Consider the following 12,879-nt stretch of genomic DNA (forward strand, 5'->3'; position numbering starts at 1 on the left):
TGTATACAGCGTGTATGCCTGCAGGCCAGAAGAGGGCGCCAGATCTCATCACAGATGGTTGTGAGCCACCATGTGGTTGCTGGGAATTGAACTCAGGACCTCTGGAAGAGCAGCCAGTGCTCTTAACCTCTGAGCCATCCATCTCTCCAGCCCTATTTTTATTTTTTATGTGCCTTGGTGTATGCAAGTATGTCTGTGTGAAGGTGTCAGATCTTAATGTTACAGACAGTTGTTAGCTGCCATGTGGATGCTGGGAATTGAACCCAGATCCTCTGGTTAGGGCAGCTGGTGCTCTTAACCACTGAGCCATCACTCAATCTATGTACCCTCCTACATTAGGCTTTAAAACATTATAATGAAAGGATTTTCCTCCAGCTCACCTCATCCACACACAGACTAGCACATTGCTTTAGTATAGATCATGCATTTTGAGTAATGCATGAATTAGTAAATGAATGGCAAGAGTCTGAAGCTGGGTTTGATAGCCAGATGGGTAGAGAACCTTGACAACCTCAGGAATGAAAACCATAAGGTTCAGTGTGTACCCTTAGGGCTGAATCTTGTTCCTGGGATCCAGAGTCTATAGGACAAAGAGGGGGCAGTGTCCTAGAAATGCCCTGTTTTGATCCTCACGCAGCTGATGAGAGGCAGAGTCACCAGTCACTGGGCCCTTTGGTGGTAACCTTCTTTGCTGCTGTGGCCTGGTCAGATTCAGCTCACCCACTGTGCAGCCTGTCCAAGCTGAGGCCAGGATGTTCTTCTCCAAGCCTTGTGATTAGTATGCTCTGTATGTTCTCAGGGAGAACAGATGTCTGCTTGCTTTTTTTTTTTTTTTTCTGCTTAATGATGATGGCAGGTTCTCAATGATCAAGATCCAATTTCACATTTTCTCAATTGCTGTGGCTAAGAAATTTTGTTTGCCCAGATCTGAGGCCCAGCCATCATCTCACAGGGAAGCTTTAGGTTGCAGAAGAACACGTGATGTGCTGAAGGAGTAGAAGACCAGGCTGGTGGCACACTTAGCTTTGAAGATGTGGAACATCAGGCTGCAGAGTATTGAAGCACTGATGTTGTAAATCCATTGCTGAATGTGAGCATTTGGCATACAGGAAAGTTTCTTTTCACATGTTTCTCTTTAGGAGAGGCATGTGTTACCTGATAGTGTAGTTATTAGTGACCCAACCAGACCTTTTCCTATAACACAGTGAATTGGGGGGAGGGGAACAGGTTGAGAAAGTGAAAAGTCACCTCAGGGTCTCAAAGTGGTCCATCTCCACTGTTTGGTTTTTGTCTTTTTGAGGAAGAGTCTTACTTAGTTCAGACTAGCATAGAACTCACTGTGTAGTTCAGGCCGGCCTTGAACTTACAACAATCCTCCTGCCTTAGACTCTCAAGTGCTTAGACCACAGGACTGTTGCCTTTACACCTGGCTGCGAGGAGGCTCTGAAAAGGCACAGAGAAATGCCATCAATAGTTTCATTTTGCTTTCAGATCTGAAGTAACTGATTCCTGGGGCTGCCTCATGGCACTGCTGTAGCAGTCTGATCACATTGTATCTATCATCTATCTATCTATCTATCTATCTATCTATCTATCTATCTATCTATCTATCTATTTATCTATCTATCTTCTGTGGCTTCACTGTACGCAATCCCAAAATACATGGCTCCCAGGTTCCCATGGGATTCTTTTATCCACCCCAGCGTGGGCTTATAGAACCTGCTGCACAGGGTTCTAGAATGACCAGTCGGTTCCACACTGAGGATTACGATGGCTCATCTTCATTGTCAGTTTGACTGGATATGTAGGCACCTAGGAGACACACCCTCTGGATGTGTGTGTGAAGGTATTTCCAGACAAGTGTAACTGAAATGGGAATGTGCACACTAAATATGGGCAGTGGTATCCTGTGGCTTTGTGTCCTGGACTGAATATACAGGTGACAGTGAGCAGACCAGCACATACATCTTTCTCTGCTTCTGACTTCAGATATAATGTGACCAGCCACTTTACACCTCCGCCACCATAACCTTCCTGCCATGACGGACTACACCCTCACATTGTGACCAGAATTAACCCTTCCTTCCTTAAGTTGCTTCGTCTGGTATTTTGTCACGACAGTAAGAAAAGGAGCCAGTACAGAGCTTAACACTCTACAGTTGTCATCTTGAAAGTTTTCATAAATATCTAATGGTAAAGTAGATCCATGAGCTGGGGTTGGAGGCTCAGTGTGCGTGGTCTCAATTCCTGCTGACTTCCCATCTTCTAGGGACAGAGAGCTGTCCATTTTCTTCCTCTGTCCCTACTGTAGTATGGATCTTAACAAGTCTTATTAATAAATCAAACCTAAGGCCAGTTATTGGGGGGAATGCTGGAAGATCAGAGAAGCAGAACAAGCCACAGCTACCTCACCTCGCCAGTTCCTCAGCTGATCTTGTTTCCTCAGACTAGAAGCCTCTGAGTCCTTATCCAAATGAATCTCAGCTGAACTGCTGTTCCAAAGCCTAAAAACTTAACCAGCCAAATGCTTCTAGTTTCTGGACCTCACGCCTTATATATCTTTCTGCTTTCTGCCATCACTTTCTGGGATTAAAGGCATATGTCACCATGCCTGGCTGTTTCCAATGTGTCCTTGAACTCACAGAGATCCAGATGGATTTATGCCTCTGGAATGCTAGGATTAAAGGTATGTGCTACCACTGCCTAACTTCTATATTTAATATTGTGGCTGTTCTGCCTCTGACCCCAGATAAGTTTATTAGGGTGTACAATATTTTGGAGAATACCACCACACCCTACCTTGGGTGGGGCAAAAACATTTGATATTTCCTTATATGCTAAGTCTGAGAGTCAGGCTGTGCATGGTGGGAAGGTCTGCACTTGCCCACGAGGGTTCTTCATTCACACCAGAGCAGCATTAAACAAACAGTAAATAAAGCCCACTATGACAGGTTGGAAAAAGACCATTAAGAAAAGGAGCAAGACTTTTTTCTGCCTTTTGGACCAGGTTTCTGCCGCTTACTTTTGTAGCAGACTCTGCAAATTATACAGCCAATTCTAAAAGTGTCACTTGAAGATGTGCTTCCAAGCCTTTGCCAGTCCTAGACTGGATGTGTTTTTATCAACTCCATCTTACCCTTGAACATCAGAGGTGAAATTCAAGACATTTAGCAACTGCTTCAGCTGGAGCAATCAGAATGGATATTGGTCACAAAAGTGGTGCCTTATCTTGGAAGTCTGTTCCTATGAGGGTTATTGTTCTTATAGCTGAATGAGGGGCTTCCATGGGCTCCAAAGGATGACAGCAGCAGGTCACATGGGAGCAGCGGCTACCTATTGAAAGACACAGGCATAGTCTAGGATTCTGGGAACCTGGAATATCAGTCCTGATGATGTGATGTAGGCAAGGTGTCCCATTTTTTTAATTTTTTTATTTTTATTATTTTTTTTTTAGACAGGGTTTCTCTGTGTAGCTTTGAGCCTTTCCTGGATCTTGCTCTATAGACCAGGCTGGCCTTGAACTCACAGAGATCCCCCTGCCTCTGCCTCCCAAGTGCTGAGATTAAAGGTGTGCGCCACCACCGCCTGGCTCTAGACCCATTTTCAACTGTCAAGAGAAATAGAGTATGTTACAAAATCAAGCTTTAAATACTGGGGTCAGTGAGGTGTTCCAGTATTTAGGTGTTTGCCTCAAAAACGGAAGTAACCCAAGTTTGCTCCTAGAATCCACGCAGGGAAGGAAAGAAGCAACTTTCACAGTAGTTCTCTGACTTCTGTGGAGGCATGGCATATGTACACACACACACACACACACACACACACACACACACACACACACACGCATGCACGCACATGGGCACACACACATAAATAAATAAATGTAAACAAAACATATAAATTCTCAAATCCCTGTTATGTGCTGTGGTTGAGGCTCTGTTCTGGGTTACATTGGGATTCACAGACAGTGACTGTGTCTCTCAGAAATTTCTAATTATATGTAGCCCTGGAGATAAGGAATGCACATAAACAATTATGACAAAGGGAAGAAGGTATCACAGGGGGCTGGAGATATGATTCAACCAACAAGAACATTTGTTGCTCTTGCAGAGGACCCAGGTTCAGTTCCCAGTTTCCACACAGCAGCTCACAACTGCCTATGACTCCAGTTCAGAGGGGTTGACATCCTCTTCTGTCTTTGGAGAACACTAGACACTCAGGCATTGTACATGCATACACACAGGCAAACATTAATACACGTATAATAAAAATCAATCAATCTTTTTTTTTAAAGGATGTGTATTGAGGAGGAGCAGATCCATCTCTGAAAGGCTGAGAAATGACATCTGATGTGGAGAGTAAAGGACACACATCTGGAACAGTCTGGGTCTGGGCATATCTGTGATATTTTAAAACTCACCACTACAGAAAGCCATCTCGGGGGTGGAGCTGAGTGGTTGCTCATTGTGGACCTTCCAGCTGTGGAAATGAGTCTTTTGTTAACTTTTTTTTAACTTTTCTATCTCTTAAGCAATACTTCTGATTATATTTGAACTTTTTACCATGTGTCTAATTCATGTTTTTAGTAAATAAAATAAATGCATCTTGATGATGATAGCTACCTTCAAAGCCTCCATGCTTCTTACAAAGACAGACACGATGTATCACAACCATAGTATTGAGTCCTGACTAGAGTTTGTAGGACAGTCTTTTATTTTATATATGTCATTTATTGTTATTTTGTTTATATATATTTATGGATACACAAATGTATATTACCATACATCTGCTGCAGAGCATATTGAATGACTCAGTGGTTAAATAAACTTATGCAACTGAGTTAATTCTGAGTTGCCACTCTGTCCATATTTAGATTTGACTATTAGCATTACCCCCACTTGCCTCTACTATGGCTGAAGTCGTGGATCTGGGTCAACTAGAGGCAAGAAGAGGAAATACAGAGTCAAAAATGTAGAGTTCATTAGCTTGTCTCTATCATTGCTCTTGGGAGAGATGAAATAGCAATTTCCTTCTATAGGTGAGGGGGGAGTTTTATTTACTTTGTTTGAATTCTTTGAATAAAAGATTAACACTTGTATTCAAGGATATAGATACCCTGGTAAACACAGACATTTATAAACATCACTCTTAGGCAACTTCAAAAACCATTTCAGACCAATGTGTTTGAATTTCTACCATAGGTCAGGTGGACAGTGTCTGTGTTTAATATAGACAATTGGTTCACAGTACTCTTTGATGAGCCTTAAATGATACATGGTTAGTATTATTTCTCCCAGAGGGGTTCTGTGTCAAGGCTACAAAATTGATTGACTTAAAGAACTTGTGATTTTAGGAACCACCCTCAAAGGCCACTGCTCTTAAGAACTTATTGCCCAACTTCTGTGTTGTTTGTGAAATACTCCAAGGTATACTAGTGTGTAGCTATCATCCCTGGTGAGTGCTCCATGAGTTGACAATTCTTTGTATCTATGGAACAATATGGGGACCCAAGAGCACTGCAGAGTGGTAACCGTGACTCTGAGATGAGAAGAGCATCGGGATTAAAATTATCAACTTCCCTCTCCCCTTTAAGGACAAATACAAACATCATCAGCACCAATGCCATCACATTGACACAACTTTTCAAGATTTATGGGCAACTCACACAATTTCTGGTGTCCTGTTTGCTGGGGAGCAGTCAGTAAAGGTTTCTCTCATTCTGAATTCTACATTATACCATACGCAGATAGCTTAATGAATAGATTGTTGGATCTCCCAGGGGAGATGTGGAAGTCCATTTTTAGAACTTAAAATGACTAATGTCCTACTGCTTCCTTTTCTCAGCTCCTTGTGGCTCCAGATTTACCAGTTGTATATACAAGCCCTAAAGAAGTTCTTTTAACTAACTATGAAAATTTGGATGAAGCTAAAAGGTTTTTTAAGTTCTCAGTTGCTGCCATGGAGACCAATAAGATGCATAAGCTAGGTGAGATTTTTGTTGTTGTTATTTAACAGATATCTAAATACCTGGGTTAAAATAACTTCTTACACCAAAATATTCAGGCAATAGAAACATAAAGCTATTTCATAATAGACAGCAATTTAATTCAGTTTTATTTCTTTTCATTCTTTGGAAATAGTCCAGAGTAATGGAATGCTGAAGTTTAATGGGACCACATTTTGAAGGGAAGGTAGTCACGGATGCTAACAGAATGCTGCAGGAGTCCATTACCAGTGAGGAACAAAGCTCAGAGACTCACGTCCCCTGATTCAGAGTCTAGTTCTATTTCCACTGCTTCCTGGTGTGCAGTCTGATTCATTTGTGTCACACTGGAGGAGGAAGGGGTGTCATTAGTCATCCTCTGCTCAAGGTCCACTCAAGCCTGATACAATAAAAACAGAACAGGGGAGTTATATGTCATTATTATGATACCCATGTGACCACCAAGGCCATGAAAAATGGCTTTAGAGAAATGGAGCTTAGCAGGTGCATTTCTTCTATCAGGAAACAGGAAACAAAAAGGAAGATCAATTTGATTCACAAGAGTTATAAGCAGAATTGCCAACTTGGCTTATCAAAGATATTGTACATGGAAAGAGAATACTGGTAAGGAAGGGTCTTTTGGTTTCACAGACCCATGGCTCGGACACTGTGTTTTAGAAATGGAGAAGGAAGTATATTATATTTGTTACTTTGAAATTTGTCAAAATACACAGCAAAAAATAGTGAAATATCTGTATGACCATGTCAATGAGGTTGGTTCAGATTTTCTACCAACATACCTTTAGTCAGATGGCTTAGAATAAGTACTTCTTTGGGAATACACAAAAGTCCTACAGAGGCTCAGACAACCGTGAGTCAAGTCCTCGTACAGCCTACAGCCTTGCTGCTAGAGGCTCTGTTAAGGCCCTGTCCATTTTAATTTTCAGGTCAGTTGTCCTGAGGTTCAGCCTCAAGAGGTTCAACAACATTGAAGTCCATTCCTTTGACCCAGGTGAGATGTTCTTTATTATCTTCAAAATACCCTTTTGGGACTAGAAAGATGGCTCAGCAGTTAAGAGTGTTTGCTCTTTCATATGACTCAAGTTCCATTCCCTGAACCCATGTTGGGTGTCTCATAACTGCCTTTGACTCCAACTCCAGAGAATCTGCTGCTCTCTTCTGGCCTCTGCAGGCCCTGACACACGCACACACATACGTGGTACACACTCACATAGACACATAAATAAAAAATACACAATTGACTAAAAAGTGCCAATTTTTATTATTTATTTATTAATTTATTTATTATTTTGTGTTCATAGTGTGAAGATCAGAGAATAGCTTTAGGAGTCAGTTAAATTCTTCCACGCCATTGTTCCCAGGGATCAACTGTGGTTGTTAGGCTTGTCACCAAACTTCCTTACCCACTGAGCCATCTCATTGGCCCTAGTCCTCTGCTTGCTGCTGCCACCCACATTGGCAGACTCCAACTCAACTCCAAACAACAGTGTCCGAAAAACAGTGTCTAGAAAACATAGTGTTTGGAGGAAAATAATAAGGATTAAAAGACTCAATTCTCAGCTTGTCCTGTAAGACCAGGTATCATTCAAGTGAACATTTACATACCATTTCTAAAGTGACAGTGACCCATGGTGGGGATACTACCAAGCAGACTCTGATTTCTAAGGAAGGACTCCACTCCTGAACATGCCAAGGGTGTTTCTGCTGAGAAAGAATGGTTGGGTTTAAAGTGAGGTGTGGCACACAGCACAGTGGCTGCTGTCACTTGCAGCCTTTTTTCCTTCTTCTCCAGGTTTTCAGTATGTCCTTTGCCCACTGTAGACTCTAGCTGCAACAAGATTATCTCAGGTTTTTTTTACTTATTTTCAGATGTAGTCAAGTTGACAACCAAGAATAGATAACGAAAAACCCAAGTAGCTGGGCATACCTGGTAAGGCATTTTTCTTGATTGGATCATTTGACGTCTGAAAAGCCACTCTGAATCTGGGCCACACCATCTCATGGCAGCCTATGTAATGAATATGGAAGAAAGAAGCTTTTGTGTTTCACCTGCTTGCCTTCATTCTCACTGGTGAGTTCATATATCCTATGGTGGCATTCCTTCACTGGCATTAGAGCCGATTTCTTCAGGATTCCAATGTATATTGAAGACCAGCTGGGACACCCAGCCTCAAGCAGGGAACTACTATTGGATCCCTGGCCTTTTTGTTGGGAGACAGCCATTGTTGAACTAGCTGAATCACAGCCTGTAAGCCACTCAAATACATTTCAGTGTGTGTGTGTGTGTGTGTGTGTGTGTGTGTGTGTGTGTACTAACACAGGAACACACACACATACATATATGTTAACATAGGGCCATGAAATATATACATATAAATATATACACACACATACATACATACATATGACATGCACATATATACATATATACACATCTTAGGGTTTCTATTACTGTGAATAGACACTGTGACCATGGCAACTCTTATAAAGGAAAACATTTAATTGATGTGGTTTACAGTTATAGTTTCAGAGGTTTAGTCCATTATTGTCATGTGGGACATGGCAGCATGCAAGCAGACATTGGTGCTGGAGAAGGAGCTGAGAGTTCTACATCTTGATCCATAGGCAACAGGAAGTGAACTGTGTACCACACTGAGTATAGCTTGAACCTAGGAGACCTCAAAGCCCCCCACCCCACAGTGACACATCTCCCCCCAAAAGGCCACACCTATTCCAACAAAGGCACACTTCCTAGTAGTGCCTTTTCCTTTGGGGGCCATTTTCTTTCAAACCACCACTATATATATTTCATTCCATCAATCCTATTCTCTAGAGAATCCTGAGTAACACAACCAGAATAGAAGATTTAGGACCTGCCTAATTGTCTTAATGTCACACAAGGTCATAGTAAAAAGTCCAGCAAGTCTGGACTATAATGTATCTTTTTAGGGGACCCAATTCAAATCATAACAATGATCATTATATTTTGCCAGTGTTTTAAAAATCTGGTATTAATAGCTATTTCATAATTAAAATATTCACAAAAGTGAAAGGTTTAGTGATTATGCTCAATTTTGGTGACAGTTCAGAGAAATGTGCATGTTTAAATTGTATAACTGTATATATTACTCAATAATAGTCTCTCTGGCAGCATAATTTTATTTTCCAATTAAAGAGGCAGTAATTAACTGTGCTAGGAGGTAATGACCACACCACTGGGTGAATGAAGTTTTATTTTGCAGACCAGTTGAGCTCTGAGCTGAGGCTACCTGTATAGGAGTTTTATAGTCTTGGGGGAAGAAAACATAGTTAATGTTACCCTAGTAGTAATTGGGATCAACTCTGCTTCCCTGGCCATGCCAGCTGTAATCCTGAGAGACCCAAGGTCTGAGGACATAGCTTCTCAGGTAGCACTTCCATCTGGCAGCTGAAGAGTCTTATGTATTCCATGCTGTCTCCCTTCTATGAGCCCCAGTGGCCAGGTCACACACTTTAGACTTTGGGAAGGATAAACAAGGAGCTAGACGTCCCTCTTTCCTATGGCTTAGTTAGTTACCTTCTTTTGCTATGATAAAACACCATGGCCACAGCAAACCTATAGAAGAAAGAGTTTATTTGGACTTACAGTTCTAGAGGATTAGAGTCCATGGTGGAAGAGTAGAGGCATGCTGGCATAGTAGAGGCCTGGTGGCAGGAGCAGTGTCTGTGAGATCACATCTTGAACTGCAAGTGATAAGCAGAGTGAATAAACTGGGAATGGATAAGACTTTTAAACCTCAAAGTCTACTCCAAGTAACGTGCCTCCTACAGCAAGATACTTCTTAAACCTACTTGAGCAATTCTCCAACTAGGAACCAGCTATCCAAAGGCCTAAGACTACAGGGAACATCTTATTCACACCATCATGGGTCACCTCTGCCACAGGGTTGCATGACTTTTGCTGGGGAGATAAGAGGAAACGTATCTTCATCCGAGATAGGGTACTGACAACCGAGCAGGGAAGCAATCCCAGCTAAGTCTACCTTGGTGCACTGATGAGTTTATTGTGGTTACTTGCAGGGACATGATTGACTCACAGGCAGCTATAGCACCAGAAAGCCCTCTCATCATGGCAATGAGTGGTTCATGAAAGCTGCTTCTTCAGAGTTCTCTGTTCAACTTGCAGGAAGCTACAGTGAAGTGTGCCCTCTCCTCAGTAACTGTTTACTCCTTTACAACCTTGGAGAAGACCTTGTGAACCAATGTAAATGCTGAGCTATGGAGCCTGAGGTTTATTAGCCTCCAATGTCTCCAGAATATGTGAATTTGCTGGCAAGAGTTACACTCTTGTCAGGATGGCCTGAGAGCCCCTCACAGCTCTTGGACTAGACACTAAGACCCTATATATCCTGAACTTATTATAGATCATTAGAAATAAGAGTCTGCTGGTGGCCATGTCAAGGAGCAACAGGTGGCAATTGACTTCAGGGGATTGGCCCACCAGGATGAAAAGATATTATGTGTGAATCTTGTATAGGCAAGGCCCCAGGAGCTTCGGCCCCAGAATGTAGCACAAATCTTAAAAGTTCTTATTAATAAAAACAAACCTGGAGCCAGGTATTGGAGTGAATTCTGGAAGCTCAGAGAAACAGAACAAGCCACACTGCTTCCTCATCTTGCTAAACTGGATTTCCTCAAACTGGATGCCTCTCAGCTGAACTGTGCTGCTCAAAAGCCTTAAAGCTTAACCAGCTCTAGTTCCTGGTCCTCACACCTTAAATACCTTTCTGCTGTCACTTCCTGGGATTAAAGGCTCTTGTTACCATGCCTGGCTGTTTCCAGTGTGGCCTTGAACTCACAGAGATCTGGATGGATCTCTGCCTCCCAAGTGATAGGATTAAAGGCATGTGTGCCACCATTTTTTGGCCTCTATATCTAGTGGCTGTTCTGTTCTCTGGCCCCAGATAACTTTATTAGGTTGCACAATATTTTGGGGAACACAATAGCACCACACCAGAATATCTCTTGCTACTGCTGTATCTTTGCATGTTTGCAGCTGCCATTTTTCTGGGTATCTGGCATGGTGTGAGTGGGCCTGGAAAGATCCCCACTGACCTTTATGTAGTGTGATTATCTCATGGAAATATCTTGTTCTACTGCAAATTTTTACTTGTGGATTATTATGAGGATGATTTCCTCCTAAGCTATACTGTTTAACTGAAGCAATAATTATATACAATAGTAGTGTTAGTTTAAATAGGGTTTTAAAGATTGCGGGTTTTAAATAAATATAATAAGGGATTATGATAGATGTTAGTTTAATGGTAAAATCAACATAGGTAAAGGGAGGATAAAATGTTGCCCCTTCCTCTGATAAAGCAGAGGCTGCAGAAGATAAAAAATAAAACAAGGAAGTGTCACACAGCTAGAACACAAGTTTCTAATGAGGAGCCTGATAGACTGTGGCTAAGGTTAATGATTAAGAAAAACTATTGAGTCCCAGAATCCCAGCTAGCTTAAATTCTTTTAATCTTAATGTTGGGAGATGTGTTCATCATAGGTTTTGGAGTGCATCATAGCTGAAACAAAGCTTTAAAAATAACTTAAGGTTAGGCTGAGATATTTTTGTGAAATAGCTTCGGGGTGAAAAACCCAAGGAAACAATGTAAAGTTTTAGAAAGTCACATAGTTGAGTGAAGGATTTGTTATGGTCAGGGAACAAGAACAAAGCATCCCAATTATTACTAGCTGATGTGCCTTTCTTGCTAGAATTGGTTGATGACCAAAGGTGATGATTAACTCCTTATATCCATTTCTGCCCTCAGCTTCCTAATTAAAAACAAAACAAAACACAAGAAAAAAGTGTTGATGAATGAGTGTGCACTCTAAAGATTTAATTGTTTTTCATATATAAAAGTTTTGTTCTGCAGAGTAAGTTCCAGGACAGCCAGGGCTATACAGAGAAACCCTGTCTCAAAACAAAACAAAACAAAACAAAAAACAACCCCCCCCCAAAACAAAAAAGATAATTTAGATTTGTGATTCTTCTAAGATTTCTTATAAAATTACTTTTTGAGATAAATAATAAAATGATTGGTCCTTTCTTTGTAACTGCAAAATGCAGCCTGCCAGCAAAAGAACTGGCTGAGAATAATACCTTGCTTGCTTACATTCTGTTAATCTATAACTAGTTGCTTGGACATGAATGTATGTGGGTTCTTGGGACAGCTTGTTTTTCGCTGTAATAAGTAAAATATTTAATCATGTAAGAGATATAGAAAACATGTTGCTTTTTTACTTGTATTCATTATAATCATTCACTTGAAAAATAGTGTGTAACCACATTGTAATTTTTATATTGCTTGAAAGATTTTTCTGGGGTATATAAACTGTAAGGGCAAAATAAAGTTAGTTAGAAGGAAGTCATCAAGAGGGACAGAAAAGATACGTCCAGATAGAGGTAAGAAAAGAAATAAAGAACTGTGACAGAAGATGACAGAAACACACACACATTGTGTGTGTGTGTGTGTGTGTGTGTGTGTGTGTGTGTGTGTTCCTTTTCTCGCTGTCCCCAGAGAGTTAAGCTTTGTACTCTCCTCCCACACATACTGCTAGCCTCAGAGAATTAAGTTTTACCTCCTCAGATAAAAACATCCAGGTCCACTGACTCCATAGGTTCCTGCTCAAGTCCTGAGCTGCTGGAGACTAGTCCTCCAAGCAGCAGTGTGTGTCTGGGTGTTTATTTCGGCATGTGAACTCCTCAAAGGTTATAATTGCATCATAATTCATTTTTATTATTATTCCTGCATTTGCCATGTGGGACTGTTCTTTACATACATTGTAGGAAGTAGACAAGAACATTTTGTTAACCTTTAGGAATATTATTGGGACAGGTCATA

The sequence above is a fragment of the Onychomys torridus genome, chromosome 5 (assembly GCF_903995425.1).
Source record: "Onychomys torridus chromosome 5, mOncTor1.1, whole genome shotgun sequence".
NCBI lineage: Eukaryota > Metazoa > Chordata > Mammalia > Rodentia > Cricetidae > Onychomys > Onychomys torridus.